This window comes from Carassius carassius, chromosome 2 (assembly GCF_963082965.1).
Source record: "Carassius carassius chromosome 2, fCarCar2.1, whole genome shotgun sequence".
In the NCBI taxonomy this organism is placed as follows: domain Eukaryota; kingdom Metazoa; phylum Chordata; class Actinopteri; order Cypriniformes; family Cyprinidae; genus Carassius; species Carassius carassius.
This window is the reverse complement of record NC_081756.1, coordinates 40,632,141-40,649,727: the sequence shown is the minus strand read 5'-3', so window position 1 is coordinate 40,649,727 and position 17,587 is coordinate 40,632,141. Positions and strand designations below refer to the sequence as shown.

The 17,587-nt window shown below is 36.5% G+C and overlaps 1 pseudogene; it reads left to right on the top strand.

The window, feature by feature from the left end:
• Positions 1-17,587, top strand: part of LOC132109829 (N-acetylgalactosamine-6-sulfatase-like) — a 45,703-nt pseudogene that overhangs the window by 7,451 nt on the left and 20,665 nt on the right.

Here is a 17,587-nt window from a genome sequence, read left to right as displayed (position 1 = left end):
AGATATATATTGTAATTGAAATCTAATTAAGATAAAATAGATTAAATACAATGAAATGAACACTTAGTGTAGTTTGCATGTTTTATTTCCATTGGTCTGAAAACACATTATGAAAAGTAAAGTAGTCTTAAAAAAAACCCATTGATTTACCAACCATTGAATCTGCCATTTATTACTCTACACCATAACATATTTATTGTTTTGACCAAATAAAATCATCATTGTGTGTTCCAGTTTTGTATTGCATATTGGTTAATGAGATGGGGTTTTTTTCTGCTATGAGGCAAGAATAAAGGCTAGTGGCTTCATTGGTAGTCTTGTCTGCAACTGTTTAGTATTCCTCCCAGTGCTTTGGAATACTGGGGCTTCAGTAAGCATACGTTTGTTCAGAATGCTAAATGAGGTTTGTGTTGACAGAGGAATGGATCAAGGCTGAGGGGTATTAGCCAGGTGCTGGCAGTGCAGGGATTCAGCCTGACATGCCACATCTTAAAGTTTCATTACCAGCACACATCTATCTGAGGCATCTGTCTTCCTCCATATATCACATCCATCAGTCACAGGAACAGTTTCAAATGTGGGATAATTTGACAGAATTTGTTATGCTGTCTGGGTTAGAGCAACTGAACAGGTTATCTGGGGTCATTTTTAGTGCTTTGATTGCTGTGATTAAGGTGGTAAGACAGTGTGTGATTTGTCTTGTAGTTATGGTGATGCAATGATGGAACTGGATGACAGCATCGGTCAGATTCTGGCTCGCCTGGTCAGTCTGGGAATCCACAACAACACACTGGTGTTCTTCACATCAGATAATTGGGCAGCAGTGATGTCTGGACTGCTTCAAAGAGGGAATCCATTAACACTATTCCACCTTAAAAATTAAAACACCAATAGAGGGCTCATGCCATTATGACACTTTTTTATTTTTTATTTTTTTAAGTAGGAGAATTGCAATAAATTATTTGGATTTTTTTAAATGTAAATAATTTATTGCAATTCCTCAATGGTTTTTTTTCTGAAGAGGCAGAAATTACATTAAAAAATTAATATAATTAATTCGAGCTTAATTTGAAAGTTTTTTTCCATCTGTTTATTAATATAGATCTTCATATATATATATATATAATTTATTTTTCATTTTTTTCGCTCTGCTTGTTGCATAAATTGCAAGTTTAAAATGGTTAAATAAAACTGTTAAATATGTAACAATATATGAATGTTGTTGTTATTATTTCTATATTATTATTTAGCTTTTAGGGATGAAGGGTGGTTCTGAGCTACACTGCGCTATACTTTTATGTTACCAAAAAATTCAATTAAGTTAAAGCTATGCTGTGTAACTTGTTTTTTTATTTCAAAAAAAATTACAAAATGTTATTAATAATGAGGACGTACCAAAAAATCCTCCAAAGCATGTCTTTACTCAAATATACTTTGATAAACCTATAATAATTATTAAGATTTTTGAGCTTTCAAGATGGATTTTGCATGAAAATGCATACATTCACTTGTGTTTGCTATCCTCTCTGAATAGGTGTAATATTTGTATATACATCGATGTGGAATTACATTTGGTTCAATAAAAATGAACATATCTTTATAAAACTGAACATAACTTTTTCAGAAACTATCAAAAATATGCCATGACAAAAGAAGAAAAACACAATGAAAATGAAAAAAATGAACTCAGTCGCACAAATTTAACAGGCTCTACAAATATGCTTCATTCTTTGTTAATGTTTTTCAAAGATTCGTTTTCGGTAATCGCGGATTCTGAATGCATTGCCACAGATTTCGCTTACGTTGCGCAGTTTTTCGTTTGGTGTTTTGAGACAAACCTCTCGTGGGGGCGGGCTTAACAGTGATCTACTCTGATTGGATGGACAGGGGCTCTGACCGGGAAGTACAAACGTCACTCAGTGGCGCGCATATTGGAAAGCTCTCACGGTGATTAAATCTGGTCTCTACCGCAAATATTATTTTTCACAGACAAAGTGAAAGAATTTTATTTTAAGCTCATACACAAGTACTACCCTGTAAAGAAGTTTATACAAAGATTTAAATCTGATATTGATCTTACAAGCTCTTAAGAAACTGTACACTTATTTTGGTCATGTCACTACACTCAGAAACTTTGGGATTATATTGGTGTGTTTGTCAAGTGTAAGATTTTGCCAGGCTTCTCAGTACATATGAAAAACATTATATTTGGGTATTATGACTCTGACCCCACAAACGAAAATATCAGTTTTGTTATAAATTTAAATTTTTTCCTAAACAAATTTCACATTCACAAATGCAAATTCTCCAACTGTAAACCTGTCTTCTCTGTTTTCCTAAAAGAAATGGAACACTATTTGAATGGAATCTCAGTATCTACTAATAAGAAAGCTATAAGGACTGTTAGAATTTGCTCTGCCTTTGATCATGTGTAATTTTGTTTAGATTTTGGCCCTCTTTTCTTTAGTTCTATTTTATTCTTTATTGTTGTTTTTTTATGGTTGATATTATGTGATTTATGTTTATACTTTTGTATGTTTTTGTTCTCTGCATTAATAAAAAAGAAAAAAAAGCTCTAGTGGTGATTTGTATGCAATACGTCGACATGAGCTCTCAGGAGACACGGAGCGGCATCATCTTCCTCCTCTGCTTGTCCTTCAGGCAGATTGAAGTAAGCTTGTGTTACTGAAGTAACCAATAACACTGATACAAGTTTTTCATGTTACAGTGTGCTACAGTTTGTTGCAGGTTATTATTGTCATTCAGTATCACAAGCTTACTTCAAGCTGCCTTGAAGGACAATAGCTCATCTTTACAGACTGAGACGATCGAAGGTCAAATATAATTTACATATTAAGTAATACAGATCACCGCGAGAGCTTTCCAATATGCGCGCCACTCTCTGTGGCGCCACTGAGTGGCGTCTGTACTTCCCGGTCAGAGAGCGCCTGTCCATCAAAAGCTCACTATCCAATCAGAGTAAATCACTGTTAACCCCGCCCCCACGAGAAGTTGGTGTCAAAACACCAAACGAAAAACTGCGAAGCAAAAGCGAAATCTGTGGCAATACATTCAGAATCCACGATTAGAGAAAATGAATCTTTGAAAAACATTAACAAAGAATGAAGCATATTTGAAGAGCCTGTTAAATCTGTGTGACTGAGTTAATTTTTTTCATTTTCATTGTGTTTTATTTCTGTTGTAATGGCATATTTTTGATCGTTTCTGAAAAATTTACGTTCAGTTTTATAAAGTTTCGTTCATTTTTATAGAAGCAAATGTAATTCCATACACCGATGCCTCATACCTAACTTATTATTGTAGGAACAGAACCAAAGTACAACCAGGGTTTTTTATTTATTTATTTATTTTTTACAGCTAGACACCTGAAAGTTACACAGTGTATCTTTAAATGTGTTATTAGTTTTAGTTCGTTAGTCTCCCCGGTACTGTTTTTAATTTATTCCCAATAAATAGTTAAAAAAGCTCATGCTTATTTATCTTCTGTGGTGTTTAGTGAACCACCACTAAACACAAGACTAAATCAAACTTGCATTCTTTGCACTTTATTCTTTCTTCTGCTATCTCAATTTATCTTCATTTACATTCCCAATACACCTATTCAGTTTTTTGTGTGTGTGTGTCAAGAGTCTCTTTTGTAAAGATAATTTTTTTTTAGAGAAGAATTGCCATCACTGTATTTCACAGATGAGGCTTTGAGTTTGAGATTCTCTTCTCTGTCTTTTCATCCTCAGGTGGCAGCAATGGACCATTCCTCTGTGGGAAGGAGACTACGTTTGAAGGCGGCATGAGGTAACCAGCCATTGTCTGGTGGCCTGGATGGATCCCTGCTGGCACAGTAAGAATGATCCTTAGCCATTCGATTTAAATGTAGAAGTCCCAGTTGTGCTTTCCAGTTCACTGTATTTCATCTTTCCACACCCTCAAAACTCACCTCATAGATTTCTATCGGTTCAAAAACTCCATCAGCGCCTGCTAAAGTGTGAAAGGCCCTTAAACATAAAATAGTGTAAAAAAAAAACGAAAAAAACCATTCAGACTGGCTGTGATTGTGTTACGTTACACAGCTCTTCTGTTCAATCATATTTTTTGATTGGTGATTAATGCAACTCAAACAAACATTCACTTTGGCTGCGTTTACACTTGGTATTAACATGCAATCACAGTGATCTGATCAAGCAGATCTCATAAAAATCCGTTCCATATTAAAAAAAAAAAAACGGTTATGATGCAGCTCCATTTTGATATTTACCTTTGTCAGGACAATGATTGAATTTGTTACCAAATACCTTTTATTTATTCTTGAAATTCCTTATGATTCCCACTCCTGGTCTCTTTTATTTATTTATTTTCTGTACTAGAGGAAGCCTTCTTTTCCAGATCCGCTGAAGCTCTGTGCTCCACAAATGACTCTTAATTGTATTAGGGGCAGCTGTGACATGGGGCTATGGCATGGGGGGATTTGTGGAGGAGGGAGCGCAGGAGCCGTGCTAAGCCTGCCCCCGGCTCATATCTGAGGGGTGTGTGGGTCCCTGATAGCACGTCAGAGGGGGGTTGGGAACGTCTAATCTGTTTGTGTGTTTGCTGAGGTTGGATTGAGCTGTAATGAGGGCTTCTGTATCTGAATATGCCAGGCGTGCCGAATAAAGAACAGAAAAGGGAGAGGAGAGCTGAGAGGAGTGCTGGGGTATGCGGCTGGGATGGAGGTGTGTGGTGTGCCAGGTGTCTGGGGCAGTGCCAGAGCAGTGCAGAGTGGGATAAGCAGGTGTTTCACACTGTTAATATCTGTCTTGCAGCAGCAGGCTGGCTCTTTGTGATATGTGTATCTTCTTGGCCATTTCTGTCTTGGGAAGCATCGATGACCCTTTATGTTTTACCAATTTATGTGTGGTTATATTTATTCCAGATTTACAATTAAATCGAATCGAACTTATATTCACAAACAAATGCAATGAAATTTACAAATTAAAAATCAGAGATTCTCAAAAATTACATTAAAAAAATTACAAAAAAAAACAAAAAAACAAAAAAAAACTCAACAGCAAATCCGTAACCCTAAAGATGAACCATTGCATTCATAAACCGCTAAATGAAACACAACAGAATTCAACTCAGGAGTCTGGAGGTGGGTTTTAAAATGATTTTTAACTTGATTATGGCATCACAGCTGATGTGCACATCCCAGTCTCTCCTGTCCTGTTGTGTTTATCAGTTTAGAGACACATAGACTGATTAGACAGGGTTTGCAGCTCTGTCTGCTCCGATAACTAGCGTCAGCCAAAGACACAGAGACGTAGACAGTTAGAATAAGAGGAGGCGGAGGAAATTAATTGGAGATAAAGAAATATCCATTTCCATTTTTACCAGTCCCATGTTTTTTGTGTGTGTTGCTGGATAAGAGCAGTTGGAGGTAGAGGCTAGTTACCTTTATTAATTGTTCCCTTTGATTTCTCCTTTTCCTGTGTGTATAAGTATGTATTTGGGTACGTCTGTGAGTGTGAAGGCGGAGAGTGAAGATAATGGAACCTACTGCCTGTCTGGCAGTGGTGAAGGGAATTCTGGGAGGCTGAAGCAGGCGACTTTCTGTGTGTGTGTGTGTGTGTGTGTGTGTGTGTGTGTGTGTGTGTGTGTGTGTGTGTGTGTGTGTGTGTGTGTGTGTGTGTGTGTGTGTGTGTGTCTGTGTGTTTGCATGCAGCAGAGCCAGCTGCTCCGTGCTGATAGCGCTATCAGATTGAGAGCGTGCCGTCTCCCTCAAAGGGCCGCTCAGGAGAGAATAGAATGGAAGATCAAGGATGACAGCGAAAAAATTGCATTTTATCGGAAAATAGTTCAAAGTTTATAAATAAAATAAAGCTTTTTTTTGCAGCAGGACTGGGAAGGACTGATAAAGCAGCAGTTCCGGCCTCTGTCCCAACTCTCCTTTCGGTTCATTTACAGAGATGTTTGTGTGGTTTATAATAAACCTGCGAGCACAGATTAGAGTGGGAACTGAAGAAACGCGTTATTGTGGTTCTTCTCTTCTAAACTGGCCTCCTCGCCAGTGCTTGTGCTCTGTGCCATCTTGACAAGGGTCATGCATGAAGAAGATGCTTTTGCATTCGTGTGTTTTTGTGTATATGTGCATGGGTTGATGTATCACAGCTTAAACAATCTTGAGCATCTAGACCAGTGTTGGGGGTAACCCAGGTTACGTTACCAGATTACTTTTTTAACTTTAACTTACTTTTTTACTTTTTCAAAAAAGTAATGCCAGTTACTTTTTCCCATTTATTGACTGACAAGTCTCCTGTCCCCGTATTTGGGAGGAACGCAGACGTACAAAGGCGTTGTGTGCTCTGTGTGAACATGATGAAGTTCTAGACTAAATGTGAATGTGCATTAATTCATCCAACTCGCAAAAAACATATTTAGTATTCATCAAAATGAATTAAAACAGTGAAATGCAAACTCAGAATATGATGCAAGCCTACAATAATTAAACATGTTAAATAACACAAATGTATCTAATCCCATTTTATTAACCAATGTCTTTGCTGCTGACCTTTTTTTTATTGCTAAAGAGTGTTGAACCTTCCTCTCCTGCATTCTACAGTACAGACGTAAATGTACTTTTCCTTCAGCCTGACGTTTATGGATTACACTTTTTGATGTGAAAGGGCTTTTACATGTGCTATAAATAGAATTTCTTATATTAAAAACAATCAAGCCCTGCTCATATTTAAAAACGCGAACGTAATATTTAAGTAACGCGAAAGTAGCGCAAAAGTAATGTCAAGCATTACTTTCCATAAAAAGTAACTAAGTAACTTAATTAGTTACTTTTTTAGGGAGTAACGCAATATTGTAATGCATTACTTTTAAAAGTAACTTTAACCAACACTGATCTAGACTAAGATCAACACGATCAAAACTTTGCTGAAAAACATTTTGTTTAGAATCTAAGAGCCAAAAAATACATTAAATTTTTTATTATATATATATATATATATATATATATATATATATATATATATATATATATATATATATATATATAATTTTTTTATTTTATTTTTTATTTTGTCTAAAGTTCCAGTTCATTTCAAAAGACAGTTATTTCATGAGTCAAAGCATATTTCACTTGTTTCATCCAGCTTTTTATTGTTACAATGTCAGAATTATATATAAAAGAATGTGTCTTTCTTCAGGTTAGCTGCATGCATATCTCTTGGTTTATTAATAAAATTCTAAAATATAAAATTCCAATTAATTCAAGCCAAAATGCGGAAGAATTACCAGCTTGACCAAATCATTGGTTATCTTTCAATAATTCATTATTCCATTCAGAACTATGCGTTCTGTGCCTGATACCAGTGTTTTGTCATCAGATGAGTTATCAATTGGGCAGTGTGATGGATCTCTTCAGCACAAGACTGTCTGTGGCTGGCGTTCTTCCCCATGATGACCGCGTCATTGATGGACTCGGTTTAAGTCCTGTCCTCTTCAACGACTCACTGCTAGACAGGTGTGACTTTCATTCACATTTGATTAATTTGTTCTGCTTTTTGATCAGATCTATTTACCCTACATAAACATTTTGGGTGCTCAGTCTCTTGACAGAATTTTCTCTGTTGTGTAAGCGGTTAGATGCCCTTACTTTAGAAATGTATTGTGGCCATTTCTGTCTTAGTCCACCTCCAAAGGTGATTTGAGTAATCGTATCACAGCGCGTCTTTAAGATGCATTGGATGCTATTTCTTTATTTATCATTGTCTGCTTGGGACTGATGTTAACAGCAGGTGTAAACAAGGGCAGAGACACTGCACAAATACAGTCTGCAACTCTTATTTCACTGCTAGCTTACAGTTTCTGTAAGTGTTCCTCTGGATAAAAGAGTGATTCTGAGGAAAGTTAAGGTCTCCTGATAAAGCCACTACCTGGAGGCTTTGAGAAAGAGACCATCCTTTCGAAAAGGATGTTTTAATGAACACACATTGTCAAAATGGGATGAGACACAGTATTGGCAAACGGAATGTCTTATCACAAGATTCCCATTTCATACCCAACAGACCCATCTTTTATTATTGTGGCAACCAGATGATGGCAGTGCGGATCGGACAGTACAAGGCACACTTCTGGACTTGGAGCAACTCATGGGAGGAATTCAACAAGGTAAGTGATTGCAAATTCTTCTATTTCAGGTTCTGTCAAATTAATTTGTATAGTGCTTTTCACAATGCACATAGGTCAAAGCAGCTTTACAGAAAGTCATACTGGTACATCTGTAATGCCTTTAGTCATACTATACTTTACCAAGAGCAGGTTTTAGGGCTGGGCAATATTTTGACATAGAACGATTATACAGGTGATCCTGCTGATTTATATCTAGCTATAATGTAGTTATAATGTTGTTTAGCAAATATAAAACTATATTGTGTATTCCTTACTGTGGTTGAAAAGATTTTGCTCATATTGTCCACTTCTAAGTAGTTCAGGGAGCTGCTAGAAAGTCACATTATGCTTAATCATCCAGTGAACAAGCCAGAGTCGACAGTGGCAGAGAAAAAAAATATATATACATATATATATATACAATCTACAATTTATTACTTACCCTCATGTTGTGAAAGATTGCATGACACTTAATTTTCTGTGAAAAAAACTATTTTATTTATTTATTTTTTTATTTTTTTGGAGTCATTGGTAACATTCTTACACATATATGCTTTAATGTTTCAAAGAAGTCATCAGTCATATAGGTTTTGAACAACATAAGGATAAGTACATGATGATAGGTTTAAAATTCTTGAGTGGACCATCCTATTATCTAATAACAGCCACTGTATATCAAGTGTCAACCAATAAAGTAAGTTACAAAATCTGTAACATCACCTGAATAACAGATATGTTAAAGCTATATCATACATACCTATAAGGCATTGTTTATATATTTTTAAACCTCTCATCATTGTTGTTAACCTCTTCCTGCGATGTTTGTACTATAGACATGAAAGATACCTCAAACTGTCTGGCTTTTGGTTGATTATGGCATTAAAGCAGGCAAAAAATATCCAATTGATTTAAAATGTAATACTATTTTGACTTGCACCAATAAGGAACAGACTAACACCTATCCAGAACACCTTAGCATTGTGGTGTCAACCTTTGTGCAACTAATCACATTTTCTTTGAAAATGTCTTGCCTCTTGGTGCAGTAATTGCTTTCTTAAATGCACATTAGCACATTATTGTTATCTCAAAAACAATGCCTTATCAAATAGACTTGAAGATCAGGCAGTAATGCATATTAATGGAGCTAATGGAGTGGGACCACTTCTGCAAACACGCTTCATCTATTAGCACACTATTCCAGCAGCATCCTTCATGTTGTGAGTTGCATTTTGTCAAGCCCTCGGGGACGAGTCTGCCTCATACCCACTACACACTCTCCGTTTTTCATTAAAGTCACACAGCACATATACATTTTACACAAAAACTGCTAGGGCAGAGCATATCCACAAACTCATTGAAAATAACCAAAACAATCCAAGGTTTTTATTTAGCACAGTGGCTAAATTAACAAATTACCAGACGCCACCTGATTCAAATATTCCACCAACGTTAAATAGTAATGACTTTATGAATTTCTTCACTGATAAAATAGATAACATTAGAAATACAATAGCGAATGTAGATTCTACAGCATCTAACACTTCAGTTTCATCCATCGCACCCAAAGATAAACTGCAGTGCTTTACAAATATAGGACAGGAAGAGCTAAATAAACTTATCACTGTATCTAAACCAACAACATGTTTATTAGATCCTGTACCCACTAAATTACTAAAAGAGCTGTTACCTGTAGCCGAAGAACCGCTTCTCAATATCATTAACTCGTCGTTATCTTTATGATTAACGATTAACGATTAACAATTTAATTGAGGTTCAACAAATAAAAAACAGAAGCAATATGGATAAACAAATGATAAAGCTTGGCTTATTGAATATCAGATCCCTTTCTACGAAAACACTTTTTGTAAATAATATGATCACTGATCATAATATAGATGTACTCTGTTTGACAGAAACCTGGCTAAAACCTGATGATTACATTATTTTAAATGAGTCCACCCCCCAAGATTACTGTTATAAACATGAGCCACGTCTAAAAGGCAAAGGTGGAGGTGTTGCTTCAATTTATAACAACGTTTTCAGGATTTCTCAGAGGGCAGGCTTCAAGTATAACTCATTTGAAGTAATGGTACTTCATATAACATTATCCAAAGAAACAAATGTTAATGATAAATCCCCTGTTATGTTTGTACTGGCTACTGTATACAGGCCACCAGGGCACCATACAGACTTTATTAAAGAGTTTGGTGATTTTACATCCGAGTTAGTTCTGGCTGCAGATAAAGTTTTAATAGTTGGTGATTTTAATATCCATGTTGATAATGAAAACGATGCATTGGGATCAGCATTTATAGACATTCTGAACTCTATTGGTGTTAGACAACACGTTTCAGGACCTACTCATTGTCGAAATCATACTCTAGATTTAATACTGTCACATGGAATTGATGTTGATGGTGTTGAAATTATTCAGCCAAGTGATGATATCTCAGATCATTATTTAGTTCTTTGCAAAATTCATATAGCCAAAATTGTAAATTCTACTTCTTGTTACAAGTATGGAAGAACCATCACTTCTAACACAAAAGACTGCTTTTTAAGTTATCTTCCTGATGTATCCAAATTCCTTAGCATATCCAAAACCTCAGAACAACTTGATGATGTAACAGAAACTATGGACTCTCTCTTTTCTAGCACTTTAAATAAAGTTGCTCCGTTACGCTTAAGGAAGGTTAAGGAAAACAGTTTGACACCATGGTATAATGAGCATACTCGCACCCTAAAGAGAGCAGCCCGAAAAATGGAGCGCAGCTGGAGGAAAACAAAACTAGAGTTATTTCGTATTGCTTGGCGGGAAAGTAACATATCCTACAGAAAAGCATTAAAAACTGCTAGATCCGATTACTTTTCTTCTCTTTTAGAAGAAAACAAACATAACCCCAGGTATTTATTCAATACAGTGGCTAAATTAACGAAAAATAAAGCCTCAACAAGTGTTGACATTTCCCAACACCACAGCAGTAATGACTTTATGAACTACTTTACTTCTAAAATCAATACTATTAGAGATAAAATTGCAACCATTCAGCCGTCAGCTACAGTATCACATCAGACAGTGCACTATAGATCCCCTGAGGAACAGTTCCACTCATTCTCTACTATAGGAGAGGAAGAATTGTATAAACTTGTTAAATCATCTAAACCAACAACATGTATATTAGACCCTATACCATCTAAGCTCCTGAAAGAGGTGCTTCCAGAAGTCATAGATCCTCTTCTGACTATTATTAATTCCTCATTGTCATTAGGACATGTCCCCAAAACCTTCAAACTGGCTGTTATTAAGCCTCTCATCAAAAAACCACAACTTGACCCCAAAGAACTAGTTAATTATAGACCAATCTCGAATCTCCCTTTTCTGTCCAAGATACTAGAAAAGGTGGTATCCACACAATTATATTCCTTCTTAGAGAAAAATGGTATATGTGAGGATTTCCAGTCAGGATTTAGACCGTATCATAGTACTGAGACTGCTCTTCTTAGAGTTACAAATGATCTGCTCTTATCATCTGATCGTGGGTGTATCTCTCTATTAGTTTTATTGGATCTTAGTGCTGCGTTTGACACAATTGACCACAACATTCTTTTGCATAGACTTGAATACTTTGTTGGCATCAGTGGAAGTGCATTAGCATGGTTTAAATCGTACTTATATGACCGCCATCAGTTCGTAGCAGTGAATGAAGATGTATCCTATCGATCACAAGTGCAGTATGGAGTACCTCAAGGCTAAGTACTAGGGCCGCTACTCTTCACGCTTTATATGTTACCCTTGGGAGATATCATCAGGAAACATGGTGTTAGCTTTCACTGTTATGCTGATGATACTCAGCTCGATATTTCTTCGCAGCCCGGTGAAACACACCAATTTGAAAAACTAATGGATTGCATAGTCGATATAAAAATTTGGATGACGAGTAATTTCTTACTGCTAAATTCTGAAAAAACAGAGGTGTTAATTATAGGACCTAAAAACTCTGCTTGTAATAACCTGGAACACTGTCTAAGACTTGATGGTTGCTCTGTCAATTCTTCATCATCAGTTAGGAACCTAGGTGTGCTACTTGATCGCAATCTTTCCTTAGAAAGCCACGTTTCTAGCATTTGTAAAACTGCATTTTTCCATCTCAAAAATATATCTAAATTACGGCCTATGCTCTCAATGTCAAATGCAGAAATGTTAATCCATGCATTTATGACCTCAAGGTTAGATTATTGTAATGCTTTATTGGGTGGTTGTTCTGCACGTTTAGTAAACAAACTACAGCTAGTCCAAAATGCAGCAGCAAGAGTTCTTACTAGAACCAGGAAGTATGACCATATTAGCCCGGTCCTGTCAACACTGCACTGGCTCCCTATCAAGCATCGCATAGATTTTAAAATATTGCTTATTACTTATAAATCCCTGAATGGTTTAGCACCTCAGTATTTGAATGAGCTCCTTTTACATTATAATCCTCTACGTCCGCTACGTTCTCAAAACTCAGGCAATTTGATAATACCTAGAATATCAAAATCAACTGCAGGCGGCAGATCCTTTTCCTATTTGGCGCCCAAACTCTGGAATAACCTACCTAACATTGTTCGGGAGGCAGACACACTCTTGCAGTTTAAATCTAGATTAAAGACCCATCTCTTTAATCTGGCATACACATAACATACTAATATGCTTTTATTATCCAAATCCGTTAAAGGATTTTTAGGCTGCATTAATTAGGTAAACCGGAACCGGAAACACTTCCCATAACAACCTATGTACTTGCTACATCATTAGAAGAATGGCATCTACGCTAATATTTGTCTGTTTCTCTCTTGTTCCGAGGTCACCGTGGCCACCAGATCCAGTCTGTGTCCAGATCAGAGGACAGTATCCAGACCAGATGGTGGATCAGCACCTAGAAAGGACCTCTACATCCCTGAAAGACAGCGGAGACCAGGACAACTAGAGCCCCAGATACAGATCCCCTGTAAAGACCTTGTCTCAGAGGAGCACCAGGACAAGACCACAGGAAACAGATGATTCTTCTGCACAATCTGACTTTGCTGCAGCCTGGAATTGAACTACTGGTTTCGTCTAGTCAGAGGAGAACTGGCCCCCCAACTGAGCCTGGTTTCTCCCAAGGTTTTTTTCTCCATTCTGTCACCGATGGAGTTTCGGTTCCTTGCCGCTGTCGCCTCTGGCTTGCTTAGTTGGGGACACTTCATCTACAGCGATATCGTTGACTTGATTGCAAATAAATGCACAGACACTATTTAACTGAACAGAGATGACATAACTGAATCCAATGATGAACTGCCTTTAACTCTCATTTTTGCATTATTGACACTGTTTTCCTAATGAATGTTGTTCAGTTGCTTTGACGCAATGTATTTTGTTTAAAGCGCTATATAAATAAATAAAGGTGACATCTTTAGGTCACGTCCCAAAACCATTCAAGCTGGTGGTTATCAAGCCTCTTATTAAGAAACCAAAACTAGATCCTAGTGTACTAGCAAATTATAGGCCTATTTCAAATCTTCCATTTATGTCTAAAATTTTAGAAAAAGTTGTGTCTGCTCAATTGAGCACCTTCCTGCATAAAAATGATCTGTATGAAGAATTTCAGTCAGGTTTTAGGCGCCACCATAGCACAGAAACTGCACTTGTTAAAATTACAAATGACCTGCTTCTTGCGTCAGATCAAGGCTGCATCTCATTTCTAGTCTTACTTGATCTTAGTGCTGCGTTCGACACCATAGATCATGACATACTCATAGATCGATTACAAAACTATACAGGTATTCAAGGGCAGGCTCTAAGATGGTTTAGATCCTACCTGTCCGATCGCTACCATTTTGTTTACTTAAATGGGGTGTCATCTCATTTGTCATTAGTAAAGTATGGAGTGCCACAAGGATCCGTCCTAGGTCCCCTTCTATTTTCAATATACATGTTGCCTTGGTAATATTATTAGAAAATACGGAATTAGCTTCCACTGTTATGCTGATGATACTCAGCTATATATCTCAACGAGACCAGATGAAACTTCCCAATTATCTAAGCTAACAGAGTGTGTTAAAAATGTAAAAGATTGGATGACAAATAATTTTCTCCAATTAAATTCGGATAAGACAGAGATATTAATTATTGAAAAAAAAAACACCACACAGAATCTTGTAGATTACAATCTGCATCTAGACGGATGTACTGTTACTTCCTCTACAGTCAGAAATCTGGGTGTTATATTGGAATTTGTCTTTTGAAAATCATATTTCCAATGTTACAAAAACCGCATTCTTCCATCTTAGAAACATTGCCAAGCTACGAAACATGTTATCTGTTTCTGATGCAGAAAAGCTAGTTCATGGTTTCATGACCTCTAGACTGGACTATTGTAATGCACTTCTAGGTGGTTGTCCTGCTTCGTCAATAAACAAGCTACAGGTAGTCCAAAATGCAGCAGCTAGAGTCCTTACCAGGTCAAGAAAATATGATCATATTACCCCAATTTTACAGTCTCTGCACTGGCTACCTATTAAGTTCCGTATCAGTTACAAATTATCATTACTTACCTATAAGGCCCTAAATGGTTTAGCTCCTGCGTACCTAACTAGCCTTCTACCACGCTACAACCCATCACGCACCCTAAGGTCACAAAACACTGGACTTTTGGTAGTTCCTAGGATAGCAAAGTCCACTAAAGGAGGTAGAGCTTTTTCACATTTGGCTCCCAAACTCTGGAAAAGCCTTCCTGATAATGTTCGGGGTTCAGACACACTCTCTCTGTTTAAATCTAGATTAAAAACGCATCTCTTTCGCCAAGCATTCGAATAATGTATCTCTTAAATTGTGAGTGTAGTTGCATCTGCATTTTTATTCTTTAGCTTGGGTTAAACTAATTTTACTTTGTTGGATCAGCAGCTATGCTAATGATGTCTCTATTTTGTTTCTATGTTTTGCCACGGGATTTACATCCCGTGGTAACTAGGATTTACACAAGCTCCAGTCTGGATCCAGAACACCTGAGAAGAGATGATGCTGACCCTCAGAGGACCCCAGATGATCCTAACCTTGAATCAACAAACAGAACTAACAATTATTGCTACATGTGTGACTGCATCATATAATTACTATTAATTAATAATATTGATAGTTCATCATCTAGCTGACTACGTCTTGTATTATTATTATTATTTTTATTTTTCTAAAATCCTGTCAAACGTGCACAAACTACTAGCTACTACTAAATATTGTAGAAACATAATTTTCTGTAAAGTTGCTTTGTAACGATTTGTATTGTAAAAAGCGCTATACAAATAAACTTGAATTGAATTGAATTGAATTACATGCAATCCCTGTCCGCCGTCAGCCTGGGCCACAGGCTTCTTCTCCAAATGCAAGGGTTTGTTTTATGCCCCATCGGTTGCTTAAATTGCTCTCTCTGAATCAATAACAGTCCCCTTTATCAGTTCATGTGAACTGGAGTGTAACTTCACAAATAATGGTTGCTGATTGCTTGTGCTGCCAGTCGATTGTTTGAGCTCACCTCTCACGCCGAGGACAGAGAGGGTTGGAAGCTGGTGTCTAGTCCTGATGGTTAATGTGTTTTCGGGAGGTTTCATCTGCTGCTTTAGAGTTGCACACAAATTCAGATGCATTTTCATCTCTAGTACCATTTGTCACATCGGTTTACCCATAATTTCTAAGCTCAAAGCACTGAAATTGGTTTGAATGATTGTGGGTGACGTCAGAGATTAAGCGATACACTTTTTGCACATATTTAGGCAGTGATCCGTGCTGCACTACTCTGAAAACAAGGCTTTTCACCCTCTGGTTTGTTTCCTGTTAAACTCGGTTGAAATGATGGCTTAATAGTATCAGTCACTTGGATGAATTTCTCTTGAAACCTGTGTAGATCAGCGAGGTGTGAAATGAGAAATTTCACAGTGTAAGTGCTTTGCATCCGATGATACTCCCGCACCACAGTTTTGAGCAACATTATGAAGTATTTTAGTGTGTAAGACCTCACATAATACTTAAGATACCTAAGAATGATTTTTCTAAATTACACATTTCACCAGTTTCACTGTACTTAATGTTTAGAAATCTGAGCTTTGATTGATGGCTGGACTTGGGGAGGAACTGTTGTTGTTTTTTTGGCACTTCATACAGTGCATATTGTTTCAAAGCACATTATTTCACATTAATAATACAATGTTGAAAAATAAATAAATTATTAAACTAATTCAATTTCAGCTGTAAAACAGCTCTATAGAAGACAATAGTGTAGTTTTTCAACTCTGATTTAGTCCTAAATTAAAGTATTATTTCATGTACTACATGACAACATGCAGTGTACTATGAGTACATTCATGTATTATGAATATTTTTGGCCATTTCAGAAATTGCTTTTCCTCTTTTTTTAAGTCACTTTTTATAAATATGTCTGCTAAATGCATAAATGTAAATATAAATTCAGTTCAATAACTATCAGTGTTGCAAAGTTCATCAATTATGAATTGAGTTCAGTTCAGCTATAAAAAGACACACTGAATACGAGGTGTGGGATTTACAACACACAAATTCATCCTCTCCTCCCGAAACACATTAAAGTAGGTCTCCGGTAAACTGGGAAAAGAGCAGAGTAAACTTTATAGTTACCTACACAATCTGTATCTGATATCAACAAAAACATGTAGTCAGATTATTTTTGTAAGGATCATTATTGCCGTTTCTATAGACATCAGCGTTTATTTTACAAACTGTAAATATATGCTTTTGCTTGTGTATTTAAATGTCTGAAACCTAAAATAAGCATTATATTGTTGAAAACACTGAATATTTGTGAAAATATTACAAGCGCCAGCCAAAGCGCGAAAATTTAAGCAGTTGATGACGTGACACACTGAAAGTTCTAATCACACCGGTGTGATCATAGATTTCAGGGACCAGCCAAGACTGATCACACCGGTGTGATTGTACGCGTTAAAGGGTTAAGATATTTTTGATGAAATCGGAGAGCTACCTGACCCTCCATAGACAACAATGCAACTGGAATGTTCCCAGGTCCAGAAACGTAATAAATATATCAGTAAAACTGTCCATGTGACATCAGTGGCTCAACTTCAACTTTTTGCGATGCTACAAGAATTTTTATTCATTTATTTACTTTTTGCGCAAAGAAAACAAAAATAACATAATTTACTCAACTAACTCTTTAAGTTAACTAACCACGTATACTGCATGAGTATTTTTGACAATTGCATTGCATAACATTTGCACTTCTCCCCTCCTTTAAAGACATGCATATATGTAATGTCAAATTACATTACAGGTGCATCTCAATAAATTAGAATGTCATAGAAAAGTTAATTTATTTCAGTAATTCAACTCAAATTGTGAAACTTGTGTATT